Source organism: Cebus imitator, unplaced genomic scaffold (genome assembly GCF_001604975.1).
Source record: "Cebus imitator isolate Cc_AM_T3 unplaced genomic scaffold, Cebus_imitator-1.0 Scaffold4, whole genome shotgun sequence".
NCBI classification, from domain to species: domain Eukaryota; kingdom Metazoa; phylum Chordata; class Mammalia; order Primates; family Cebidae; genus Cebus; species Cebus imitator.
The window spans coordinates 3868336-3895365 of NW_016107319.1; the positions used below are offsets into that span (position 1 = coordinate 3868336).

The 27030-nt window shown below is 39.6% G+C and overlaps 1 long non-coding RNA gene across 1 annotated transcript; it reads right to left on the reverse strand.

Annotated features, from left to right (window-relative positions):
- On the reverse strand, positions 1-24869 carry LOC119472181. Its single transcript, XR_005201295.1, has 3 exons — positions 23926-24869; positions 14419-14567; positions 1-615 (listed from the first exon to the last, which is right to left on the reverse strand). It is a non-coding gene; the product is annotated as an uncharacterized LOC119472181 (long non-coding RNA).
- Between the last annotated feature and the right edge of the window lie 2161 nt (positions 24870-27030).

Sequence of the window (27030 nt, forward strand, 5' to 3'; positions counted from 1 at the left end):
ACCAAGGTTAAGAGAGGCAAAACAGTATTTGTCAATGTTGCGAATGAAATTCACATGTAGGTTTCTCTGTCTGCAAAACTCTTCAAGATTATGAGACATTTGTAACAATAATAATAAAATTACCTGTATTTTATTGTTTACTATGTAGAATAAGTAAGTAACCATGCTTAAAGTTAAGGTTTATAAGATAATTAATATAAAATATCACATTATACTTTTTTTTTAGATTATTTCATTATCCTCATAATCTTTTCAGGTGTGTGGGAATTAATTTTGCCATTTTACCGATAGGGCCAGAGACTGATTCCCCACCTGTAAATTTAAATGTTTGTCCGAGGTCCCATAGCAGATGAGTGGCAAAATTCATGTGTGAACTCACTTCTCACTCTAGTTCATCCAAGGTGAAACTTTATCCTTAGGTAAACTCATTTTCAATACTTGAGCAACTTCTCTCAGGAATACTCACATCACCAAGAACCCCAGGTCCAATTTAGAAAACCTTATTAGTCTAATAAGACTTCAGTTCCATCAGCATAATTGGCAGGCACCTCAAACGCAGACAGTCTAATTATTCTATACTGGATTCCTCATTACTGGGCTTGGAGGGGAGGCAAACTGCAGAGAGAGAAGGAAATACTTGTCAGAAAGTGCAGTTGTAGCCTGAGACCTCCCTGCAAGGCCAAACCGTGTTGCCTAAGACCTTGGGGGTATTGGAAATCTGGAAGAGGACATTGCACCGTTAGCCTTCTACGTTTGTGTTGTTCGGGGGCAAAACAGCCAAAAGTTAATATCCAAATTGCATTACAAGAGTTAAGACTTTGAGAGAACCTCCACAGCAAGGAAAACCTCAGAACTCAGTTGCATGCTTAGCCTTAAATTACTTTGTTTCTTCTAGAAATGTAGAGTGTAAAATTAGCTTTTCTTTAGAACTAAAAACAACTATAACAAATGTACAGTTGACACCCTATGGTTTTTAGACATCAAATAGTCTTCTTTTGGGGAGGTAAAATATTACCCTTGCTTTCTTTTCTTCTCTCTCTTTCTTTCTTTCTTTTTTTTTTTTTTTTTTTTTTTCTCTTTTTTTTTTTTTTTTTTTTTTTTTTTTTTTTTTTTGTGCAATCTCCACTCACTGCAACCTCTGCCTCCCCATTTGAAGTGATTCTCCTGCCTCAGCCTCCTAAGTAGCTGGGACTACACGCATGAGCCACCATGCCCGTCTGATTTTTGTATTTTTAGTAGAGGCAGGGTTTCACCATTTTGTCTAGGCTGGTCTCGCAACTCCTGACCTCAGGTAACCCACCTGCCTCGGCCTCCCAAAGTGCTGGGATTACAGGCGTGAGCCACCGCGCCTGGCTTCTAGCTTTCTTTTCTACCATCAAAACTAAGACGGCATTTTCAATGGCTTCCGTAGAATAAAATCCTAGAAATAAAAAGGATAACTCCCAGGCTCTGTGCATCTTTAAAGCATTGGACACATGTTGCTAAATTATCTACCATAATCGTTCAGTATTATTAGTTGGGTAGAAAATTAAAAAAAAAAAAAAAAAAAAAACCCTAGGTTTAAATTCTGCCTGTTACATTTACTTGCTGTTTGACCCTGAACAAGTCATTGAAAGACAAAACTTTTGCAGAATGCTGATTAAAAAATAATAGTGGTAACAATACTAATATTGCCTAAGATGGCCATGGTGAAGGGTGAATAAACGATGCTAAGGGGTGGGTAAATATTGCTGTCGGTGTACATGTAACAAGTTCCAGTAACACATTGTAGTATGTGCTCTAACACTGAAACCCTCAGGGTGCTTGAGAGCCAGTGGGAGGACCAGATAAACAAGACTTGAATATCAAGGTAGGCTTCCTGAAGGAGGTGACATCGTAACAGAATGGGTTCCAATTTACTTTTGCCGCTTGCCACATTTCATGGAATCCTAAGACTCAAATCATGGTTTTGCAGCCCACATTCTGTGTCAGTCAGACTCCTGCCTCCTCAGAAGAACTGTTCAAACAGTGCCCTAGCTCTAAGAAGATACCGGCTATCAGAAAACAATAAATTTTATTGTTTCACGTTACACCAATAAACACCAAGTCAAACCTTTTTATGTGTTTTCTGTTTTGACCTTTACCACATCAAGCTATCCCCATTTTACAAGCTGTTGTAATTTTTAAAATTAATTTATTTTTAATTGACAAATAGTAATTGTATATATTTATGGGATACAATATGATGTTTTGATCTGTGTGTACATTGCAGAAAGATTCAGTCAAGCTAAATAACATACCTGTCACCTCACTGCCTTATCATTTTTTGGTGGTGTGGATTTTAAAAATCTATTCTTTTAGCAACTTTGAATTGTACAGTACATCATTATTAACAATGATTGCTGTGCAGTATAATCGTTTTCCAGTTTTCTTTTTTTTTTTTTTTTTTGAGTTGGAGTCTCACTCTGTCACCAGGCTAGAGTGCAGTGGCACAATCTTGGCTCACTGCAACCTCCACCTCCGGGGTTCAAGAGATTCCCCTGCCTCAGTCCCCCGACTAGCTAGGACTACAGGCATGTGGCACGATACCCAGCTAATTTTTGTGTTTTTAGTAGAGACTGGTTTCACCATGTTGGCCAGGATGGTCTCGCTCTCTTGATCTTGTGATCCACCCGACTCGGCCTCCCAAAGTGAGTCTAGTCGTTTTCTAAAACTTCCTGCCTGGCTAATTGAAACTCTGTGCCCCTTGAGAAATGTCTTCCTTTTCCCAGTCCCTCCTCCTCTCCACCTAGCCTCTGATATCCATCTTTCTCCTCTCTGTGTCTGTGGAATCTACTTTCTTAGATTCCACATATAAATCATTTCATAATTTAAAAACAAAACCTTTAAACGAGAAGATGTCACCACAGCATGAACAGAAGCCCAATTCAGGAGTTAAAGCCACTTAATTGTGTGTACATGTCCAAGAGGGCTATTATGTCCCTGTTTTCTGTAAATAAAGCTTCTAAAGGAATTTTCTCTAAAAGCGCCATTATGAACTCAACTCAACTTTACAAACACATGCACCCTGGGGATTCTACGAAGACCACATTATTCCACTTCATTTCTACTCACAACTCGTTATATCAACGAGCCAGTAGGTGTAATTGTTCCACATATGAACATTTTCAAGGAAATCAATATTGGCTGATGGACTAATCTCTCAATTTGTCTTACTTCATTCTTAAAAAAAAAAAAAGGAGAATGAAATCTACTCATTTTTGGACATGCACATGTTCCAGAATATCCATGATAGACTAGACACACGGCTTCAATGCTCTTTCATGTCGTTCGCTGGTGATCCTCTAACAATTGTAATAATATATATCTGACCTGTACAATATTTCCAAAATTAACAAGAAGCAGTTTGAGATTATTGGGAAAGAGTTGTGTTTCAAGTCGGGAAAGTTGGATTCTAATTACAGTCTTGACACTGGAATCCAAAGTAAGTCATATGCCCTCTCTCAGTTGTTTCTTTTTGTTTTAAAAAAAAGTGTATTAAGGGGTTCAATTGTCTATAACAAAAAAGAAGGAAGGAAAATAAAGGAGGGAGGGATGGAGGGAGGGAGGGAAGGAAGGAAGGAAGGATGGATGGAAGGATGGATGGATGGATGGATGGATGGATGGATGGATGGATAAATGGATCAGTTTATTTCTGTCTCATCTAAAAATAGCCCAGTGTAGGTAAGTCAAGACTGGTGCTGCAGCTCTATGGTTTCAGAGACCCAGACTTTTTAACCTTATCACTCCACTGTCCTTAGCATGTTGACTTTATGGTACCAGAGAGCTGACGTAGCTCCTGCCATCACAACCAGGTTTCAGCCAACAAGAAGGACAGAGAATATACTCTTCTTTTTTAAGGAGCCTCTCCAGAAGACTCTTGTGACACTTCTACCTATAGCCCTTTGGCTAGCGTTTAGTTACACATCACATCTAGCTTTGAGAGAGTTTAAAGAAGAGTAAACTTCTGGCTTGGAAGTCATGTGTCTAGCTGCAAACCTGAATTCTGTGACTAAGAAAGAGGAACGAAGGGAAGAATGAATATCAGGTGGCAGCCAGCATTCTGCTTCAAAGCATTAGACCATGCATGGCCCAGAGGCTGAAACAGAGGAAAATTCCAAGATACCTGAGATTAATGTACAATCTTTTAGTATCTTCATTTCACCAAAGAATGACAAGCAGGACAGTTAATGCAACTCCTTTTGTCTATTTCAGCATATATATTTTTTACCCAGACTGACACAGGTCACAAGAATGACTCTGCAGAGCTTTGAAAACGTTTCCTAATTCTGTGCCTCACCTAACTACAGAGACGCCCAAATTCTATGAAAAGGGAGCCAGATAGGAACAGTATCAGGAGAAAGAAAATACAACGGTTTGCCTCAGAAATGTTTCTCTTTTTCCCTCTGATGTCTCCTACTTTATTTTAGGAAAGTTTATAGCATCTTATGACCAATTATTTTATGCATACAAACCTAAGAAATGGAGGATATTCTAGCCTCCTTGGAGCATGAATCTGCAAGGTCCAATTGACTGCCTGTGTAGCATACAACTCATGCATGAACCGAAAGCACATGTGAGAAGGAATTTAAAAGCCTCACTTGAAGGTTCAGTGGAAGAGAAAAGAAAATGTTGGTCGGGCACGGTGGCTCATGCTGGCAGTTCCAAAACTTTGGGAGGCTGAGATGGGAGGATTACTTGAGCCCAGGAGGCTGAGGCTGCAGCGGGCTATGATTGCATCACTGAACTCCAACCTGTACAACGGGGCAGACCCTGTCTCAAAAAAAGTAACAATTTGAAAAAAAAAATTTTAAATAGAAAATAGTGACCCTCTTCACCCATATTTCTTAAGCAGGAAACTCTTGCTATGCCCCCAATTATGTTTGCCATCACCCTAATAGGGTTTATAGAGCTGCATAGATCAGAAAGTGGGATCAGGGAAGTTAAATAATGACCAGAATGAAAACCTGCACCATGTAGCCCAAAAGCAGTGCCAGCAAATTCTTTGAACTCAGATCCTGTCAATCTCGTGTGGTATTGTATCCCCAGTACCTAGCTGAGTGTCCAGCATCTGTGATCAATAAGTGTTCTTTGATTGAATGAATGAGCAACTGAATGAATAACTCCAAAGTTCATGTTCTTTGCCTGGATCCGTCTCCTACCATGTTTAGTGCTGTGCTCTCCCTGCTAGAAATATTTGGCAAATCGGAAGGTGATAAAACCTACAATGGAACAGATTCCCACAGCGCTGCAGAATTGGAGACCGCATCTTATCGCTGCATAATAGCCCTGGTTCTATTTCCCACATCACAGAGAATGCAGCCTATAAGAGATTGAGTCACTCCACACAAAGACTTCACAGGAGGAAGAAAAAAAGTTGTTTTGATTCACTTTTTTTTTTGTCATTTCAAACACAACAATGCACATTTTCATCAGAAGCTAAATGATAGTGCTTACAGTATTTAATATTTGAATTCAATTATGTTTCTAAAGCCTTATTACCATAGTAAAAGAAAAAGTAGTTCAGAGAATTTCCAAAAGCATCAGGGTACAGTTGTTGGGGGAAAAGTACACACTGTTAAGGAAGCTATGTACTCACATAAAAGAGAGACAGTGAGACCAGCACAGACAGAAACACCCACCCACCCACACACACACACACACACATGCGCGTGCACACACACATGCGCGTGCACACACACACCAAGACAGAAACACACACATAGATAGGAAGGGTAAAGAGAGACTTTCCAGAATCTTCCTCCGATGTTCTTCACAGCTCCTGCACCGTCCTCTCTTTGTATCCATTTGCAGAAGAATGAATTTTGACTCACAGCTTATGCTATATGCAGCACTCAACTCAAAATACATTAAAGGCTGAAACAGAAGAAGTGACACTGTAAAACTCCTGGAGAAAACATGGAAGAAAACTTCATGAGATTGTGACATTGGCCTTGGCAATTAATTCATGGATAATACTAAAGCCCAGATAATGAAGGCAAAATCAGCAAGTAGGACAACTTCCAGACTAAAAAGCTTCTGCACAGCAAAAAAAAGAAAAAGGAAAAGAAAAAACAATCAAAAGAGTGAAAGGAAAGCTATGCAAGGGAAGGAGATACTTGCAAGCCACATACCAGATAAGACATTAATTACTAAAGTATTTAAGAAACTCTTGCAACTCAATAGAAAAAAAAAGTGAAAACACCAACAACCCAATTTCAATGGGTAAAGGACTTGAATAGACATTTCTGCATATGACCAACACTTATAAGAAGAGATATTCAGCACCACTAATCATGGAAATGCAAGTCAAATCCACAAGGAGATATCACTTTACAACTATTATTTTATGATTTGTTTTAAAAAGAAGACTTTGTTGGTGATGACATGAAAAAAATGGAACCCTTATACATTGTTGGGGGGAATGAAAATGGCTCATCTGCTATAGGAAACAGTATGAGGGTTTCTCAAAAATTAGAAGTAGAATTGCCATCTTATTCAGACATCAGACTTCTGGGTATTTAGCCAAAAGACTTGAAAGCAGAATCTTGAAGAGATACTTGTATACTCCTGTTTGTAGCAGCATTCTTTACAATGGTTAAATTGTGAAAGCAATTCAAGAGTCCATCAAAGGCTAAATGCATAAGAAAAATATGGTGTATACATACAATGGAATATTTTTCAGCTTTCATTTAATTTATTCATTTTTTTGAGATGGAGTCACTCAGACCGGAGTGCAGTAGCACAATCTTGGCTCATTGCAGCCTCCATCTCCCAGGTATAAGTGATTCTCCCACCTCAACCTCCCGAGTAGCTGGGATTACAGGAGTGCACCACCAAGCCCAGGTAATTTTTGTATTTTTAGTAGAGATGGGGTTTCACCATGTTGGCTGGGCTGGTCTTGAATTCCTAAACCTCAAGTGATCCACCCACCTTGGCCTCCCAAAGTGTTGGGATTACAGGTGTGAGCCACTGTGCCCAGCCAATATTTACTAGCTTTTAAAAGGAAATTCTGACACATGATACAATGTAGATGAACCTTGAGGAAATAACAGAAATAAGCCAGTCAGGACAAATACTACATAATTTCTCTCATTTGAGGTATCTAAAATAGTCAAATTCAGAGAAGCAGAAAGTAGAATGGAGGTTGCCAGGGCTAAGGGGGAGTGGGAAACAGGGAGTTGTTATTCGATGGTTGTAAAGTTCTATTTATGCAAGATCAGGAAGCTCTAAGATCTGCTGTACAACATTATGCCTATAGATAATGATACTATATTGAATATTTTAAAATATGCTGGCCAGGCAATGGTGGCTCATGCCTGTAATCTCAGCACTTTAGGAGGCCGAGGCGGGTGGATCGTCTGAGGTCAGGATGCCAAGACCAACCTGGCCAATATGGTGAAACCCCGACACTACTAAAAATACAAAAATTAGCCAGCCATGGTGGCGCATGCCTCTAATCCCATCTACTTGGGAGGCTGAGGCAGGAGAATCACTTGAACCTGGGAGGCAGAGGTTGAAGTGAGCCAAGATCAAGCCACTGCACCAAGCCTGGGTGACAGAGCAAGACTCTGTCTCAAAACACACACACACACACACACACACACACACACACACACACACACACTTATATATATGTGCTAAGTGGATATACCTTGTGTTAAGTGTTCTTACCAGAGTAAAATAATAATATGTAATCTCCTCCAATCATTTTCTATGATTTAGCTGCAATAATTTGTCAAAGAGCAAATCTGGTATTTTCACCCATCTGCCTAAAATCCCTCCATATGTTTCCCATAGCTCATTGGATAAAGGTCAAAGCCCTTTAAACTGGCTACCACTGGCCAAATCTGGGATAATGTAAGCATTGAAATAAACAACAATAGAAATACATTATGACCTGTTAAATAAAATAAGAGTCTATGAATCCATGATAATATTTATAAATTAATAGGAGAAGCTTTTTCTTATTTTATATTGCCAAATAACAAACACTGAATAAATGGCAGACTTAGAAAATCCCCGATGGATGTTAAAATTGGAGAGTGGGAGATTGATGGATAACAGGATATTCACATAGTCAAATCATTTTTTCTGTAATCACATCTTATTTACAAAAGGTACCATTTAACTTTATGAAGAGGTAACCTGACAGATACCAGCTTCACAAAGTGACCACACTTGTTTATTTATTTTTACATTTCAAAATTTTTTTAATTTTTAAAATTTTTGTGGGTACATAGTAGGTGTACATACAGGGTACATGAAATAGTTTGGTACAGACATTCAAAGTGAAATAAAAATATCATGGAGAATGGGGTATCCATCCCCTCAAACATTTGTCCTTCCAGTTACAAATAATATAATTACATTCTTTATTTAAAAATATACAAGTAAGTTATTAGTGACTATAATCACTCTGTTGTGCTACCAAATAGTAGGTCTTATTCGTTCTTTCTATTTTTCTGTACCATTAACCCTCTCCACCTCCCTTTCAGCCCCCCACTACCCATCCCAGCCTCTGGTAACCATCCATCTACTCTCTATGTCCAGGAGTTTAATCGTTTGATTTTTAGATTCCCAAATAAGTGAGAAAATGTCACGCTTGTCTTTCTGTTTCTGGTGTATTTCACTTAACAGTGTTCCCCAGCTCCATCCGTGCTGTTGCAAATGACAGGATTTTATCCTTATTTATGGCTGAATAGCACTCCATAGTGTCCATGTACCACCTTTTCTTTATCTAGTCATCTGTTGATGGACACAGGTTGCTTCCAAATCTCAGCTATTGTGAATAGTGCTGCAACACACAGAGGAGTGCAGCTCTCCCTTTGATATCCTGATTTCCTTTCTTTTTGTGTATCTAGCCAGCAGTGGGCATGCTAAGTGGCCAAATTTAATATCACTGATATCAGGACAAACTACTACCACCTGATATGGTCCTAATATGCTGCAGTAAGTAGGGTCCAGCATCACTCCTATGTTATTTTTTCCAAAAAAAAAAAAAAAAGACTCAAGACCTCTCTTATAAGGAAATATCAGACCAAGCTAAATTGAGGAGCATTCCATAAGCCAAATGGCCAGTGTTTTTCGAAAGTATCAAGCTCAAGAAAGACCAAAAAAAAAAAAAAAAAAAAATAAGAAGCCTGAGAAAATGTTCCCATTTATGCCTGAGGTTGCAATTTTTTGAATTTTTGCATGAGTGAAAAATCAGACCTTGGCTACAACCTTCAGGGGTAGGATATAACTTCCACGTATTTAGCCTTCCAATAATGGAACACTAGGCATAAATGGGCTAAAGGAATCTAAAACATGATCCTGAATTGCACGCTGAGGAAAACAATAGCTAGAGTGGGCAAGATTTGGATAATTGTCACATTTGAGTATGAGCTCTGGATTAAATTACAGCATTGTGTCAAAGTTGAAGTTTCTGTTTTGGATTATTGTGTTGTGTTTATGTAAGCAATTATCCTTGCTTTTCAAAAATAGACATTGAAGAATTTAGGAATAAAGGGATAGGACAATTCAATTTACTCCAAATGAAGGAAATTAGATCTATATTTAAATCCATCTATTTATATGTTGTATGTTATATAATCTAATAGATGCATGTGTACATTATATGTGTGTGTGTGTGTGTGTGTGTGTGTGTGTGTGTATACCCAAAATGACACTGGCACATACTTACAGATATAAGATATATATAGAAGGAAATGTAAGTGATTCACAAAGGAGATACTTTTGTGAACAGTTGAGTAAAGAATATTCTTATTCTTTCTTACAACTCATCCAAAAGTTTGATAAATATAAAACTACAGAGTTGCATCCTATTCTGAATACCCCACTTGAGGTCTTATATACGTTGGTGCATACCTACCTTCTCACCTCCACCTTATGCTATCCCTCACTCTAAAATACTGTTTTTGTATGTGTGTGTGTTTTTTTTTTTTTTTTTTTTTGACACAGATTTTTGCTGTTACCCATGCTGGAGTGCAGTGACTTGATCTCAGCTCACTGCAGTCTCTGCCTCTGAGGTTTAAGCAATTCTTTTGCCTCAGCTCCCTGCCCAGTAGCTGGGATTACAGGCATGTGCCACCAGGCTGGCTAATTTTTGTATTTTTAGTAGAGATATGGTTTTGCCATGTTGGCCAGCCCAGTCTGGAACTCCTGACCTCAGATGATCCACCTGCCTTTGCCTCCCAAAGTGTTGGGATTACAGGCATGAGCCACCATACCCAGCCCAGATGTTCTGCCTTTAATCTCTCAAGTTCACTACACTGAGTCCTACCACAAGCTCCTTCACAGGCCACTCTCTTCCTGCAACCCCCTTCTGCTCACCTTCATGCTCACCTTCACCTCTGCTAGGCACGAGCTCATGGAATTAGAGAGCCTGGCTTAATGCTTTTCCAATAGAGATGGAAAGTGTCGTTTGCATAAAACCATTTTTGTTATCTAATAACATCTTGTTCCTTGATATATTTATGCCAATGAAAATTCACCGCTCAAATAAGTATCAAAGCCTTAAAAATATATGTATTTTGCTGTAATTTTCTTCATGAAAAAATTGGAAATTACAGGAATAAATAAACCACAGTTTCATCATTTTAATACTGAATACCGTTAGCATATTTCTTTTGTCTTTTTGCTGAGAGAGAGAGATTAAAGAAAAGGAAGACTGTGCGCTCCAGCACCATGCTTTTGAGCTGTATAATTCTGCATCCTTCTTTGTTGATTGTATACTTATATAACATTCACAGGCCACCCCACTGACAAACTGCATTGGGTCAAAACATTGTCTTTTAATTTTTTGTTTAAATGTTGCTGGGGAAACCTTGATTCTGTATTTTCTTCTCTGAACATCAGGCAGACCGTGGCTTGTTCACTTTTAACCAAGGGAGAGACTTGCACCCTGGAAACCTTTGCCTCAATACATTCCAGCATCAGCAGAATCTAACAGGCTACATCAATTGCTTCGCAGTCACAGACAGAGGCCAATTACTCTCGAGAAGTGAGCTGAAGCTCAATGATTAAGAAATTTGGGGACTTAAGGCTCTTCTCTCTGTCTTTCTTTGGCCCTCTAAATGTGATACATTATTCAAAGTCTACATCTCTTTGCTTCACCATGTTTAAAATGGAAAGGAGAAATCTAATTTTATGCTCACTTTTATTCTTCCATTTATTCAATCAAAGCAGCACTCATTGGGCACCATTTCTAAGTGAGGCACTCTGTTGTTGGGTAGAGATACTGAACAGAAGCTATCATCTTTCCAACAGGTACTCTCTCCCAAGCAGGAGAGACAGGTATTGAACAGAAAATTATAGTACAATGCAATCAGTTTCGCAGTAAGAGGATAGTCCCTGTGCTAGAGGAGTTTAGAAGAGAATTTTGCTAAGATAGTCTTTAGTGTGGCTTCAACAACAACAGTGAGGAGTCAAGAGAGGAATTGCATGTTATTGCAGAATGCCAGGGCACATGCACCTGTCCAGTGCTGGTAAAGAGAGCAGCCCATCTCCTGCTTGCCTCCTTGGCAGACATTATTAATCAATGCTTATTACCCTTTGAATACAATTTCGAAGGCGCTTCTTAAAAGTGTGCCTCAAAATGTGAATTCAGATGTTTTGGATTCAGTCAAATCTTTGTTAGAACTCAGCCTCTGTAATTGTGGGATATATAATCTTGGGCAAGACAATCAACCTTTCTTACTTCCTCAAATTCTCCTCCTCACAGAGCTCAGTCGATAATTAAGTGAAATAATACAGGTAAAGCTTGCCTTTAGATACTACTGATGAGATTGTTAAGTGACAAGCACAGATTGGAAAACAGACAGTTTTCTTAAAGTTAGCCATAAGTTCGCCTCATGTGCTAACAATTCTTTTGTTGTTGTTGCTGTTGTTTTCTTGTTTGTTTGTTTTGTTTTGTTTTTGAGGCAGAGTCTTGCTCTGTCGCCCATACTGGAGTGTAGTGGTGAGATCTCAGCTCACTGCAACCTCTGCCTCCGGGGTTCAAGCGATTCTCCTGCCTTAGCCTCCCAAATAGCTGGGATTACAGTTGTGCGCCACCATGCCCAGCTAATTTTTGCATTTTTGGTAGAGACAGGGTTTCGCCATGTTGACCAGGCTGGTCTCAAACTCCTGACCTCAGGTGATCCGCCCGCCTTGGCATCCCAAAGTGCTGGGATTACAGGTGTGAACCACCACGTCTGGCCAACAATTCTATTCTTAAGTATTTAGGGAAGTGAAAACATATATCTACCCCCAAATTTGCTATGTCCATATTAATAGCAGCATTATTTATAACAGCCAGAAAATGGAAACATTCCAGATGCCCGTCAACTGATAACTGAATAAATAAAATGTGGTCTATCCACATAATGAAATACTATTTAGAAATAAAAAAGAACAAAGTAGTCATACATACTACAACATAGATGAACCTTAAAACCATTATATTAAGTGAAAAAAGCTAGACGGAAAACACTACATATTGTGTGATTCTGATTACACATTAAGTCGAGAAAAGGCAAAGTATAGCAAGTTACTGGCTCCCTGGGACTGAAGATAGACACAGTGATTAACTGAAATGAGCTCCAGGTAGTTTCTTAGGGTGATGGAAATGTTACAAAATTGTACTGTGGTGGTGGTTACACAACTCCGTGAATTCACTTAAAAATCATTGTCTTGTACACTTAAAATAATTGAGTTTTAAGTTATATAAATAACACCTCACTGAAGCTGTTAAAAAAGATATATAAAGTTTTAGCATGGAATCTAGACACATTCAACACTTATTCCAACTCTCTTCTTTGGGAAAGTCTTCTCAGACTAGTCCTGTCACCCAACATGAACTACTTTCTCTGCGTAACTGTATTTATAGCTATTTCTTGGCATTGCAACCCATCTTGCCTCATGACATGGCTTGTTGTTGGATATTGCATAATTTAACTTTTGGTATACATATTTTAATACCTCCCCAAAAGAATGTAAACTCCCCCAGGATAGGGATAATCTCTTATTTATTTTTATATCCTCATCCTTGGCATGTAGCCTTCAGCTTGGCTGCTGGCACAAAATTCAAATTCCAATATTTATTAATCTATTATTAACTTCAACACTGAAGAAAAAAAAGAGGAACTTTTTTTGCCAACTATGATTTCTGAGTGAGATGGAGAAGTAATCACAAGAACGGCTACTTTCAAGGGTGAACACATTTTAGAACACAGAGCAGCATAAAAGCAAGATCAATTTGGAGACGCTGCTGATTCAGGCTCAGCGTGGCTGATTAATTTACACTGCCATGATCACTGCAGATACATCTAAATTTTAGATTATTTTTATCTTGGCAAAGAAGCCCTAACTCAAGCCAGCCTTTTGTTGCTAAGCGTTTAGCAAAACAGACATTAAAGGAATTGGAGGAAAAAATTAAAGCTTCCGTTAGGTTTTTTTTTTTTTTTTATGACAAATTGATGTCTTTTAAAACAATTCAAAGAGTAGCATTTTATCTAAGAACAACCCTTAAGTCAATTAAATTAATTGATGTGTGTGTTAAGATCAGCCAGTGAGTTCACTGTCTTTCATCTAAACAGGAAAAAAAAGTTGGAATGGCTTTGTAGAATCTCAGATGTGAAGGTTGCTTTGAGCTCATTAAGTGCTGCTCAAACTTTTAATGGTAGTTTAAGGCAAACATTGGAGATAATGCTTCAGAACTGTGCAGTTTTGTCCTACAGTGAAAGGGAGATAAGAGTGAACTAGACAATTGTTTTGCCTATCAGCACCCACTTCCTATTATTTGGGGATAGGACCTCAGTTCTCCTTTTCGGAGCTCCCTCAACCCCATTCTTTGTTTAGGTGGCACTAAACCAGCACCGATATGACCTGGGCTTCCCCATCCATGAGGACCCACAACTCTTGTCCAGCTATAACTTGTGGTATTAATATAGCCAAGCCAAAATCATTGAATTCTGTTATTTTCTGTGAACACCATGAAACTGTTTTGCTTTTGTTTCTTTCTATTTAAAGACATCTTTAAAATTTTTCTACAAAGTTGAAAGTTGCAAAGATGCAGCAATTATCTTGACATCCTTCAAATAGATTGACAATTTTTATATATGTTAACACCTCAGTATGTTCTGTCTCTTTCTTATTCTCACTCTCTCAGTGTGTGTGGGGTGCATATATATATATATATAAACCTGTGAATATAAAGTCTGTATTCTTTCTGCATGATTTGAGAACAAGTCACAGCTATAACGATACTTCATTACAAAATATTTTAGCAGGTAAATTCTAAGAACAAGAACATTCTCCTATGTAACTATAATAGAATTATCAAATTCAAGACCAGGACGTGGTGGCTCATGCTTGTAATTCCAGCACTTTGGATAGCTAAGGCATCTTTGCTCTTACTGGAGAAGTCCTGCCTTATGATCGGGCAGCAGAGAGGAAAGTAGGCAATCATGTGGAGAGGAACAGAGCTCTCATGATCTCATTGCAAAGAATGGTGGATCACTTGAGCTTGGGAGTTCGAGACCTGAGCCAACATGGTAAAACCCAGTCTGTAATGAAAATGCAAAAATTAAATGGGTGTGGCAGCACATACCTGTAGTCCCAGGAACTTGGGGCTGAGGTGGGAGGATTGCTTGAGCCTGAGAGGCGGAGGCTGTAGTGAGTCAAGATCGCACCATTGATCTCCAACCTGGGTGACAGAGTGAAACGCTATCTCAAAAAAAAAAAAAAAAAATCAAATTCAAGAAGTTTAATGTTGATACAAATATCATGATCTAATATATATTCATTGTTTAATTTAGTAAATTGTGTTACTAATGTCCTTTACAGCATTTTAAATTCCAGGATCCATGCCAAGGTCACACATTGCCTACCTGCTACATTTCATGATTGGAAACAGCTTCCCAGCCTTTCTTTGTCTTTCATGGCAGTGAAATTGTGTGAAAACTAGAGGCAAGCTGTTCTCTGAAATGTCCCTTAATGTTGGCTTGCCTGATTTCTCTATTTTTTAAAAGGTTTTTATTACCATAGGTTTTTGGGTAACAGGTAGTGTTTGGATACATGAGTAAGTTCTTTAGTGGTGCTTTGTGAGATTTTGGTGGACCCATCACTCAAGCAGTACACGATGAATCCAATTTGTAGTCTTTTATTTCTCAACCATTTCCTACCCTTTCCTCCTGAGTAATCAAACTCCATTGTATCATTCTTATGGCTCTGCTTCCTCATAGGTGAGCTCCCACCTATAAGTGAGAACATATGATATTTGGTTTCCCATTCCTGAGTAACTTCACCTAGAATAATAGTCTCTGTTCCCACCATTTTTACACTTTTGCTTTGTATCTTTTGGCAAGAATACCAAAAACTATCTTTTCCTCATTGCATCACTAGGAAAGATGCACTCTCCTTCCAAGGGGATAATGTAAATTTGTAGCTGCTGGTCATCTGGAGAAGTCCTGCCTTATGGTCAGGTAGCAGAGAAGAAAGTAGACAATCATGTGGGGAGAAATAGAGCTCTCATGATCTCACTGCAAAGAATGGCAGCTCTCACTGCTTCAGTAGAGCCCTCCAGATCTCAGTTCTGTTAGCCAATCAAATGTTGAGTTAAACTCGATTTTTTGGCAAGCCAATACATTATTAGGTTATTAGATGTTTTCATTTGCAATGGAAAGAGGACTACTATAGTCAGATCATAAAAGGAAAGGAAGAAACATTGGAAGAAGGTAGATAGAAAACAAGGAAGGAAAGGAAAATGGAAGGAAGGAGAACTCTAACACCTGGCAAAGAAAAAAATGGAAGGAAAAAAAAGAAAGAAGGGGAAAGGGAAAGATAGAAAGGAAGAAATGAAGTATGAGAGAATGAGATGAAGAAGGAAAGGCAGTCCACAGGGGCTGCTGGGATTTGGCCCTGATGCATGCTCCACCCCTGCCTAAGGGTTTTGCGGAATGTAAGCTCAAGTGTGCTGAGGAACAGGTGCTTCCCTTCCCTCTGTTCTGGCCTCCTTGCTCTGCAGCCACCCTGCTGCCAGTGCTGCTACTGACCTGGGATTGTCACTGCAGTGACTCTGCTCTTTGAGTTCATTGCTGCTACCACACTGGGCCACCTCCCCAGTGAGGACAGGGCCCTTGCCTAATTCCTCAAGCACACCTGAGTCTGGGCTGCAGCTTTGAAAATATATGGAAGGCTGGGGATTGAGATGGCAAATATACTGCAAATAAATCTTACAAATATGGAAACCCTTCTTGGGTGCAGTACAGAGCTGTGCCTCTGGGATTCCTTTCTTCGGCAACTTACCTCTCTCTATACTGGGTACCTCTTGACCAGTGATTCTGTCCCAGATAGAGGAGAAAGATTTTACTTATGCCAAACTGTCATCTACACTTCATCCTTCTCATTCCCTGCCCCAGGAATAATTGAGTTCCAAGATAATCAGTGGTGGGAATATTCCTTCACTTCAGTGGAAAGCATAGTCCCAAGACTACTAGAAAATAGTGTCATATTGGTGGATTTCCCAACTTGTAACCCAACACAACTCATAATCCCTTATATCCTTTCCTGACTGAGATCACATCAACTTCCATGCAAACTTATTTTCAAACCTTTAGCACTGAGATTTTCAAAAGTCTTTGGCCTCCTCTTACTTCTGATCCAACATGATGGGTGCACCAAAATCTCACATATCACCCCTGAAGAACTTACTTGTGTAACCAAATACCACCTGTCCCCCCCCAAAAAAACCTATGGAATTAAAAAATAAAGAAAAAGAAAACAAAACACAAAAAAAACAAAAAGACAAAGATGATCTCTTGAGAACCCTGAGGTTGGGCAGACATTGGATATAATAAAAAGTTCATGAAAACAAGATCTGCAGACTTGAGATCCAGGTGAATCTGGAGTTTTGGACAACAATTTGGGAAAACAGCAGGAGATCTTTAGCAAAGTATTCAGAAAACAATGAAGATAAGGTTTCTTTCCTGGAGGAGGTTTGCGGGAATAGATGTATAAAGATAAGTGACGGGATAATAGTACTGATTAACTAGGAAAAGATAGTGATTATGGGAGGCAGTAGCTTTTTCTCCAGTAATTTCAAGGGTTTCATTCACCAGGCCACTTAGATCCTTTCTTGTTTATTGACACAGGATTTCACACAGTAACTTTCCCTCCATGGAATCCTAAAGCTGGCCAGTATTCTAGAAAGTGGCAAAGAAGATTTCTCTAAAACCACTTTTGTGAGTCCACTTTTGTCCAAAATTGTGAAAGGGCACAATTGTTTCTTATTCTTTCTTATTTTTTCTAGACCTTTCCCACTTCTTCTGATACATCTCTAACCACATAACCATTGCTTCTTGCTGTTAAAAAGTAGATATGACCACCATTAACTCCTCCATGTGAATTAGTAGTGCTCGCTTCAATAAAGATTGATGGAAGATCTTACGATGACTCTGATGACTCTGTATTCTTACAAAATAGAAGAAAAGGTGAAGCAAGAGTCCCAACATGAGTTTGAAGGGCTTATGCTCCTGGTAAGGGCTCTTGGAAGAAGATGGATCTTTAATGGGATTTCGGATCCATTTATACCTAGTTATCAGGGAGATCATTGGCAGGAAGGCCATTCTAATGCCTTTCAAAAGAGTGTGAAGATGGCTTTTGCACTACCTACAAAATCCTACCTTAACTAATTTTCTTCTTCTACTAGATAACACAGTCTCTGTATCATATGCCTTCATGTGTATTTCTCCACTGATACAGAATTTCCTCTCCTACCTCTCTACCCTTTATGAGGCAGAGTCTTGATATCAGAATAAATACACATAAACAAAACAAAGCAAACAAATGCTACACATATCAAAATACTGGTGCTATGTGTAGCCCATATATGCCCATTTTTTGTCCACTCTCAGCAATGAATCACCAGTTATCAGTCTTCACAACTGGCCTGGTCTGTTTGTGCTGCCATAAAAAATGTTTTGGAATGGGTAATTTATAAACAGCAAAAATTAATTTCTTACAGTGCTGGAACTGAGAAGTCCAAGATAAAGGTGTTGCACTGGTGTCTGTCGAGAGCTGCTCTCTGCTTCCAAGATGGCGCCTTGCTTCTGTGTTCTCACAGGGTGAAAGGTGGAAGGGCAAGATTCTGTTCCTCTCAGCCTCGAGCTCTTTTGTAAGAGTGCTTGCTCATCTTATTCATGAAGGCAGAACTTGCGTCACTTAATCACCTCCCACAGGAAACATCTCATAATATTTTGCATTAGTGAAGATGTTTCAACATGAATTTGAAAGAGGACATCATCACTGAAACCAGAGCAACAATAAGCAAAATGTAGTCAGGTTTCTGAGTGGCCAGAGAACATTTCACCAAATAGAGTCTCTGGAATTCAAGCATTTTGACCTGGGGGATTGCCCCCAGTACTTTTTCTCCAAGCCTGTTTTCCTTTGCCTGGGTAACCATTATAATAAGCTTTCATAATCTAGCTTCACACAGGGAAGCAGATTAAGAGCCACAAATTGGGAGAAGAAAAGGAATTTGCTGGAAGTTGATAATTAGAAGTAAAATTGGATGCCAGAATTACAGTGAGGAAAAAGAGCAAGTCTTAAAAATCACGCAAAAAGCAGAGTCCTTTCAAAAGCTGAGGATATCTGGGGGCATTTAGTGCCAGAACGAACCTGCCTTCCCACCTGAGTCCTTCCCAGAACATCTTCTTTTTATATTATCCTCCGACAAAAAGCATGCCCGCCATTTGATCTTGAATCCTTAGAGAAAACATATAGCACATTGCATGAACTTTTCTTTAGAAGGGAAAGTGACATGTTTATTTAGAATGCTTCTATGAAAAATAAAAGGTAAAGTAAGGACAAATCGCTTGAATATATAAAGAGCCCAAACTTAAGTTATTTGGAAATTAAATTTTCGTAGAGTGATTCATGTCCTTGTGTTGCCTGATAAATGAGTCATCAGAACAGAAGAGATGATATATGGCTAGATGCTATCATGGTGGGAAAGGAGAGAAACCTATCCCAAGAGGAACCACAGATTTTTAGAAAGTGTTGCAAGCTTCTTCCTGCTATTGAGACCTCTTCACCTTTAAATCTAAAGCTTCTGAAATTGAAATTGAAAAAAATAATTACCAACATTGGCACCAACTACTCACTACAGCACATTTGCCAGTGTTAGCATGGTGGTTGAATTTAGTCTGGTCCAGAATAGTGAACAGCATCAGAGGAAAAAGGAGCCAGCCTTGCCCAGACTAGAGAAGTGGGTGCAAAGAGTCAACACCCAAGAACTGATCCTGAGAAACACATTTCAGCTCTGTGGCTAGAAGTATTTGTCAAGGTTCTTTTAGCTATTCCTGGCTAATAAGATTTTAAGGCAAAGTGCCTTGAAGGCTGATTTAAATTTGATTATTGCCATTTGGAATTCTCTAGATTCCCCTCTCAGATTTACTGGTCAAAGTCTTAAGGTTACACAAGCCAAAGAAATACTAGAAAAAAAAAAACAGATCAAAAATAAATCTAAATCTTTCAACTCCCTGCTCCATGAAGCATATGAGGATACCAGCATCATGAAACACATGCTATGAAGTAGATAATACTATCCTGATTTTGACAGGTGAGACAAAAAAGGAGAAACCAGAAAGTTTTGTTACTTGTTACTCACGTTCCAAATTAAACAGTAAATCAAAACAAAACAAAAACAAACAAACAAAAAGAAACAAAAACAAAAACAAAGGTGGGGAATGATTTAATGAGTACAGTGTGCACGATTTGACTATTTGGGTGATGGTTACACTAAAAGCTGAGAGTTGGCAATGGCTCCTACCTGTAATGCCAGCCCTTAGGAGGCCAAGGAGGGAGGATCACCTGATGTCAGGAGTTTGAAACCAGCCTGGTCAACATGGTGGAACCTCGTCTCCACTAAAAATATGAAAATTACCCAAGCATGGTGGAGCATGTCTGTAGTCCCAGATACTTGGGAGGCTGAGGCAGGAGAATCACTTGAACCCAGAAGGCAGAGGTTGCAGTGAGCTGAGACCACACCACTGCACTCCAGCCTGGGCAATAGAGTGAGATGGTCTCATAAATAAATAAATAAAAGACAAGAATTTACCACTAAACAATACATCCATGTAACAAAACTGCCCTTTACCCCTTAAATTTGTAGCAATAAAAAAATGAAGCACTAGAAATAATATGCAAGTCCACTGCTGCTTAGCCTTTAGCCAGAGTTCCTTTCACTACACTGCGTACATGAAGAATAAGTCAAAGGAGAGACACAATGAACAAACTGGAAAGAAAGCACACATGGGGACAAAGCAGATGAGCAGTTTCGGAGTCAGAGATTTTTCATGAATGGATGCCAGCATCTCAATCAGGAGGGAGAGCCCTGGGAAGCACATTGTTTCTAGTAGTATCTCACCCTGGAGATGAGAGGCTCTCTCTGAGGGTTTTCTAGTATCCATTCTTTTCTTTTGTGCTAAGATCTATCAAGCCTTCTCTCTGGGCTGGACCTCTTCGAGTGAATAAAGTCCACTTTTCTTAACAAAAGAACGCTGTCAACAATAAGGATACTTGACTATGACCAATAATAACCTCAACCATGACCGTCACTTGTTGAGTACTCTGTAGCATACACAGGTAGGACTAAGCATGTCATATACATCCTCAATTTTAATCTTCAAAGTATCCATTGGATTATTGGGAAGGTTGAAGGAGATAAACACTTTGTAAACTGAAAAGCATGGTAAATGTATTAATCAGTATTATCACCATTGTTTTTATTGGCCTAAATCTAGCTTTTGTGTATAAAACTCTCAACTTCTCTTTCTGGAAAATCTCTGTCAATTTTTCCTCTTGCCTGCCTCTCAGATAAATTCCCTCCTTATCACCATGGCCACTGACCTTATTAAGTGTCTTGTCATCTTGCGCCAGAACTACTTCTAATTGATCTTTCTGCCATCAGTCTCTTTCTACCTTAATTCATTCCCCCACAGCATCCAGATGTATTTTTTGATATGAAAATGTGATCTCACTTCCTCCCATAAATCTATATGATGGATCACTGAAACCTACGAGATGGCTTCCAAACCTCCACTGTGGCTACTAGACACCAGGACTCTGCTTTTACCCAACCGTTCAGGCTCATTACTTGTGATTCCCCAATTCCCAACAAATCTGACTCTTTCAGATCACAGTGCTGTACCCAAGCACACATGCTGCCTGAATCAACCTCTGTCACCTTGTTGCATAATTGTGTATCTACCACTAGTAGATGATGAAGCTCAAATATCATCCCCTCTATGAATTAGCTTCCAATATTTCCTTCTATGTCTGCCTGAATCACAGCAGAGTGAATCTCTCAATGACCCTTGTAGCAACCTGTGCATCCTTTGATTACAAAATAATGACAGTACTGTTAATAATAATAACTACTAGTATTTTCTCCATCCCGTTTTAAGCTTTATTAAGAGTCTTGTGTAGAATATCTCACACTCACAACAGTCTCAAAATAATTTTATAGTTGCCCCCATTTTGCAGATGCATGGTCTAGGTTCAGATACATTATTTAATTTTCCAGAGGTTACACCACTCGCAGTAGGGGATGCTGCAAACCCCAGCACCTCCTGTAAGTCCTAAGGTTATAGCCTTCTTCAAAGTCACTGGTTTATCTCATCCCACATTTCATCCTCCAGATCTGCACTGCCCAACATGGTAACTGCCACCCATATGTGTCTACTTAAATTTACAATTTAAGTCATTAAATGAAATCAAGCTTTCAGTGCATCAGTTACAGTTCCCCATGACAGAAGCTCCATACCATAGCTGTAATGTTTAACACAAATATAAAACATGTTCATCATCACAGAAAGTACTATTGCACAGTGCTACACACTGGGCAGGGATCTTGTCTCCACACTGGTATCCCTAACACTTAGGACAGTGCAGTTCAATGAAGCTATTGATGAAGAACCAGACTCTTGCTATATTGTCTTGATTTTCTTATATCAGCAATGAAAATCTATCATGTAAATGGGATTGTTGTAAAATAATCTGTATCTATAATGTACATGGGATTTCTTTGGAACAAATAAGCAACTCTGGCACTAGATCTGTCAGCTCCCATCATTGCCAATCTTACTTTGGAGCAGAGATGTCATGCATGAGATCTCAACTTTTGCCCCAGCGCCAGGGAGAAGAGGGAGTTTCAGCTCCTGAATCCCGGAAAGCCTACCCCCAATCCCACCATGGGTGCACCAAGAAAGCGTTGGATCTGTTGGTTCCCATCATTACCAATCTCACTCTGGAGCAGAGACCTCATGCATGGGTGGCTCTCTTCAACCTTTACCCCAGTGCCAGGGAGAAGACATGGTTTCAGCTCCTGAATCCCAGAAAGCCCATCCCAGTTCCACCATGGGTACACCGTGATAAGAGCTAGCCACACAAATGTATTTAACCATTTCGTGTGTTTAGTTCTAGAGTCTAATATGAAATTTCCAAACTGGAAATCTACTTACTTTTTCACTGTTTGGATTGTAAATGGAATCATTTCCCTGGTGAACATTCCATCAGTATGGAATCTCCCAGGAATTCAAGTGTTTTTAATGCCCTGGTCCTATCCTTCCTCCCCCGTCAAAAATGCATGGGTAACTTTTCCAACCATCACAACTTTTCTTATTATTAACAACAGTGCTTAGCATTTATTTACCTGTTTAGAAAATGTCCATAATTTAGTCAGCCCTAGGTTTGAACCCTGCATCAACTGGCTTTGTCAACTTTAGGCTATGTATTTACTTCCTTAAGCCTCTAGTTTTCTTTCAGCTATAAAATGAAAATATGATTATTATTATCATTACTCACTTCAAAGAATTATAGTGAGGCTACAACAATAAAATACCTATTAATTGCTCAATACAGCACACAGTAGTCAAGTTAACTGTTGTTACTATCAGTATTTTTTAAAATTTTTATTATTGGACTATGTTTTGGTAACTTTATATAGCTTCATACCCTTTATTCTTTTTAAAGTTCTGGTGGAGAAGGTATTAGTCCCTCGGCTTTTGAGATGAGGAAAAGGCTCAAAACAGTTAAGAGAATTGCTCAAGGTCATGATGAGTGAATGGCAGAACCAGCCTTCCACCCCAGCTCTGATGAACTACAGAACCAAGGATCTCCCAGCTCCACCAGGCATCGGTTTCAATTTACAAGAACTGCTCAAACTCAGACCAGTCAGTGTGGCCCAGGGCATCTGTAGCTGGCGGCTGGGCTTGCATAGAAAGTGCCATTCTATCTGGAGCCTGCGATGCACATCCTACCTTTAACTCTGTAGTATCCACCAGGGAGTGTTACTCTGCAGGCCTTCCTGAAACAGGCAGAGAACCATTAACAGAGGAGAGCCTTCCATTCTCTGCTGCCGAAGACATTTAGATTAACACTTTGGAATGGAACCAAGAAAGTAAATATCAAGGGGAGTCATTCGGCCCTGGCAACACGGAGCAGGTAATGAAAGAAAAAATCAGAGTCATCTCTTTACTTTTAGAGCCTTTATGGGAATGTTACTCAAATGGCGCTGAAACAGCAGAGCATTTACAACTGGATAAAGGTTTTCCCACCCAAGACTCCTGGAATTCATGATGCCAGTGATGCTGAAAATCAGCCATTATCTAAAATCTGCACCTTAAGACAAAGCACACTGCAAACCCCAGGCTTCATGCTCCCCTCAATGTATCTCTGCCTCTGAGCTTGGCCTTGAGAAATACATATTTGTCTATCATTTAGAAATTTCAGTCAATTCTGCAGGATAAAGAAAAAAAAAAAGAGAATTTCCTGGAGGAAAAAAAAAGCAAAGTTAAACTATAACATAACACTTTGAGGAAGATAAAATCGTATACGCATACGTACACACACTCTGTCTCTTACCTGAAAGCATGCTGGTTCATTTCAATAAGAAACAAATTTGAGGTTGACGCTGATGAAGGCAGTTGTACATTTTATCACTAATAAGTGACACAAGGGGCCTTATTACAAAATATTTCTAAACATACAAAATTTGGTAATGGGACCCCCAGGGGCCAGGCCCACAAATTGTGTACTCTGTGTCTGTATATGCACAGCCAAGCGTTTCCACGGTAACTAAGACGGCGTATGTAAGCAGTTCAGAATTGCTGGCATGCAGAAATCCTAAAGCCTGCCGACTTTATTTTTAGTCCAAACGGTTAGATTTCACATTTCATCAGCATTGAGCTTCTTCTGTTTTCCAACAAACACCACACGCACATGCACACTGCACCAGATGTCTATAGTTTATCATGCAAATATTACATAGAAGCGATAATCATTATTAACGAACATAATCACCAAAGTTGGGAGGGATATCATTCACTGCCAGTTTGTGCTCAATCCCTTATGTCCCAGAGTCAAAAGGGAAAAGAAGGAAAAAAAAATTGTCAGCGATCAGATGCGTGCTTTAACAAAGAACAGCGTCCTGCCAAGGGCTACTGGTATGAAATTTCTTCCTGTTTTGACAACACTTTTTCTCCCTCAGGAACAGAGGGTACAAAGTCAACAGCTGCCAGAATGGGCCACTGGTTATTCTTCACCCACAGGCTTCCAAATATCCCCCAGCCCCACTCAAGTTCGTCTTCTGATGGTGATACCCGCAAGCTTTTGGGGTGTATGTTATAAGATGGGAGGAAAATCAAACAACAGCCTTCTTGATTTCTCCTCCTCTCTGTTCTCTCTCATCACAGTTGGTCCTTCTCAGTCTGGCCACCTCCTGCCCTTTTGTTTCCCTAGAGCAGAGACCACACTCTTACATCCTGTGGATCACTACAAGCTTGCAGACATATTTTGCTTGGCCCACCTAGTGTTTTAAAAAATAAAATAAAAATAATTAGCTGTCAACTCTTAGGGAAAGGGAGGTTTCACATAAAAATCCAAATTTTCAGTAAGTAAACAAGGAAGCAGGGAGGGAGGGAAGAAGGAAGGAAAAGAAGGAAGGAAGGAAAGAACGAAGGAATGAACGAACGTACGAATGAACGAACGATCTGCAACACTGGGCCAGCATCCCTGTTGTCTAATGGGCGGAGTGGAAAAGATTGGCCTTCTTTAAACTGGACAAGCATGATTCATACTGCTAAGTCTCCACTTCCTTCTATCCTTTGCCAGGCCCACATCACATGTTTGCTTACTGAGATCCTGTTTTAAGCACTGATCTATAATTCTCCTCTGCCCCTGAAGAGATCCTGGAGCAACCAGATCTCTTCATTGCCCCCTCACTCCAGATTCAGACTTGAGGGGAATCATAATTCTCTTAAAATTTTCCTTTCTCCTTTTGTCCCTCCCGACCTCCCTACTCTTCCTCCTTTCCTTCCCTTAAGTAATTCCTAAACACTTCCTATGTACCTAGTCTGTTTCCAATCACTGCGAATGATATATGGAAAGGTCACATGGCTTATGGTCTCAAGGATGTGGCCATTTTTATTGCTTGATGTTTTTTCCCAAATAATAAGTTAGAATATGAAACTTGAAGGCTGGGTGCAGTGGCTCATATCTGTAATCCCTGCACTTTGGGAGGCTGAGACGGGTAGATCACCTTAGGTCAGGAGTTCAAGACCAGCCTGGCCAACATGGTGAAACCGTGTCTCTATAAAAAGTACAAAAATTAGCCAGGCATGGTGCTGGGTGCCTGTAGTCCCAGCTACTCGGGAGGCTGAGGCAGGAAAATTGCTTGAACCCGGGAGGCGGAGGTTTCAGTGAGCTGAGATCGCACCATTACATGCCAGCCTGGCAACAGGGTGACAGTCTGTCTCAAAAAACAAGCAAACAAACAAAAATACAAAAAACAAAAAAACTTGACCGTAATTTCCAATGCCATGGTTTTCTCATCTTTAAAATGACCTCACAGTGGTGAAGGTCAAACTGGATCATGTATGTTACATGTTAGAGACTTAGCCCAAGGATTGACAATTAATTGTTAACAATTTAGCAGTAAGACAATCTGGCACCATAGTTAAGAACATGAGCCGTGGATTCAGATTCAAATTCTGGCTCTCCCTACTTACTGGTTGTATGGTCTTCAGCAATATAGTCTCTTTGAATCTCAGTTTGCTCATCTGAAAAGTGATTTAATAATAGACAACTTCATAATAATGCACCGACGATTAATTAGAGTACATACAAGTGTGTAACACAGTGATACCTAGTAAGTAAACTAATGGCACTTTTTTCATTTTTTTATTTTTAAGATTTCTAATATTGGGGTTCAGGGGTTCAGGGTGCCCTCAGCTCCCCTGAGAGGATGTTTCTCTAGGTTCTTGGTCTCCTGCCCTCTCAAGAATGAGAGAGGGGACCATAGCATAGTGCACAGTAAATGCCAGACACGAAAGTGTTTGTAGAAAGTGATTTATTTAGAGAGAGAGAGAGAGAGAGAAACAGCTAACTCTCACACTGAGTGAGAGAACCCAGAAAGATGGAATCCAGGGGAGGAAAGCAGCTTCCACATTGAGTGGAAGAGAATAGAGAGATGGAGTTTAGGAGGGGAAGACAGGCTTCCATGAGAGAGTGTGGAAGGGGACTCCAGAAGGAAAATCTATGAGAGAGAAAGATGGCTTCCATGAAGGGAGTGTTTGTGGAAGGGGCCCCAAACATGGAGTCCCTAATGGCACTTTTAAAGACTTTTTTTAAATTAGCTGGACATAGTGGTGCACAGCTGTAGTCCCAGTTACTCAGGAGACTGGGGCAGGAGGATCACACGACCCAGAAGGTCGAGGCTGCAGTGAGCTATGATGGCATCACTGTAATCCAGTGTAGGTGACACAGTAAGACCCTGTCTCTAAAACAAATAAATATAATTTTTCAGCACTATTAGGAACACATGATTGGACATTTGGGCAGAAAATGAGAAATCGAAGCTCTGTCGTCAAAAATCAGAACACATGGTACCAGTGATCTATTGCTGAATAACAAAATATTTCTAACACTTCGTGATTCAAAACCAACAAAAGTTTATTATCTCTCACATGT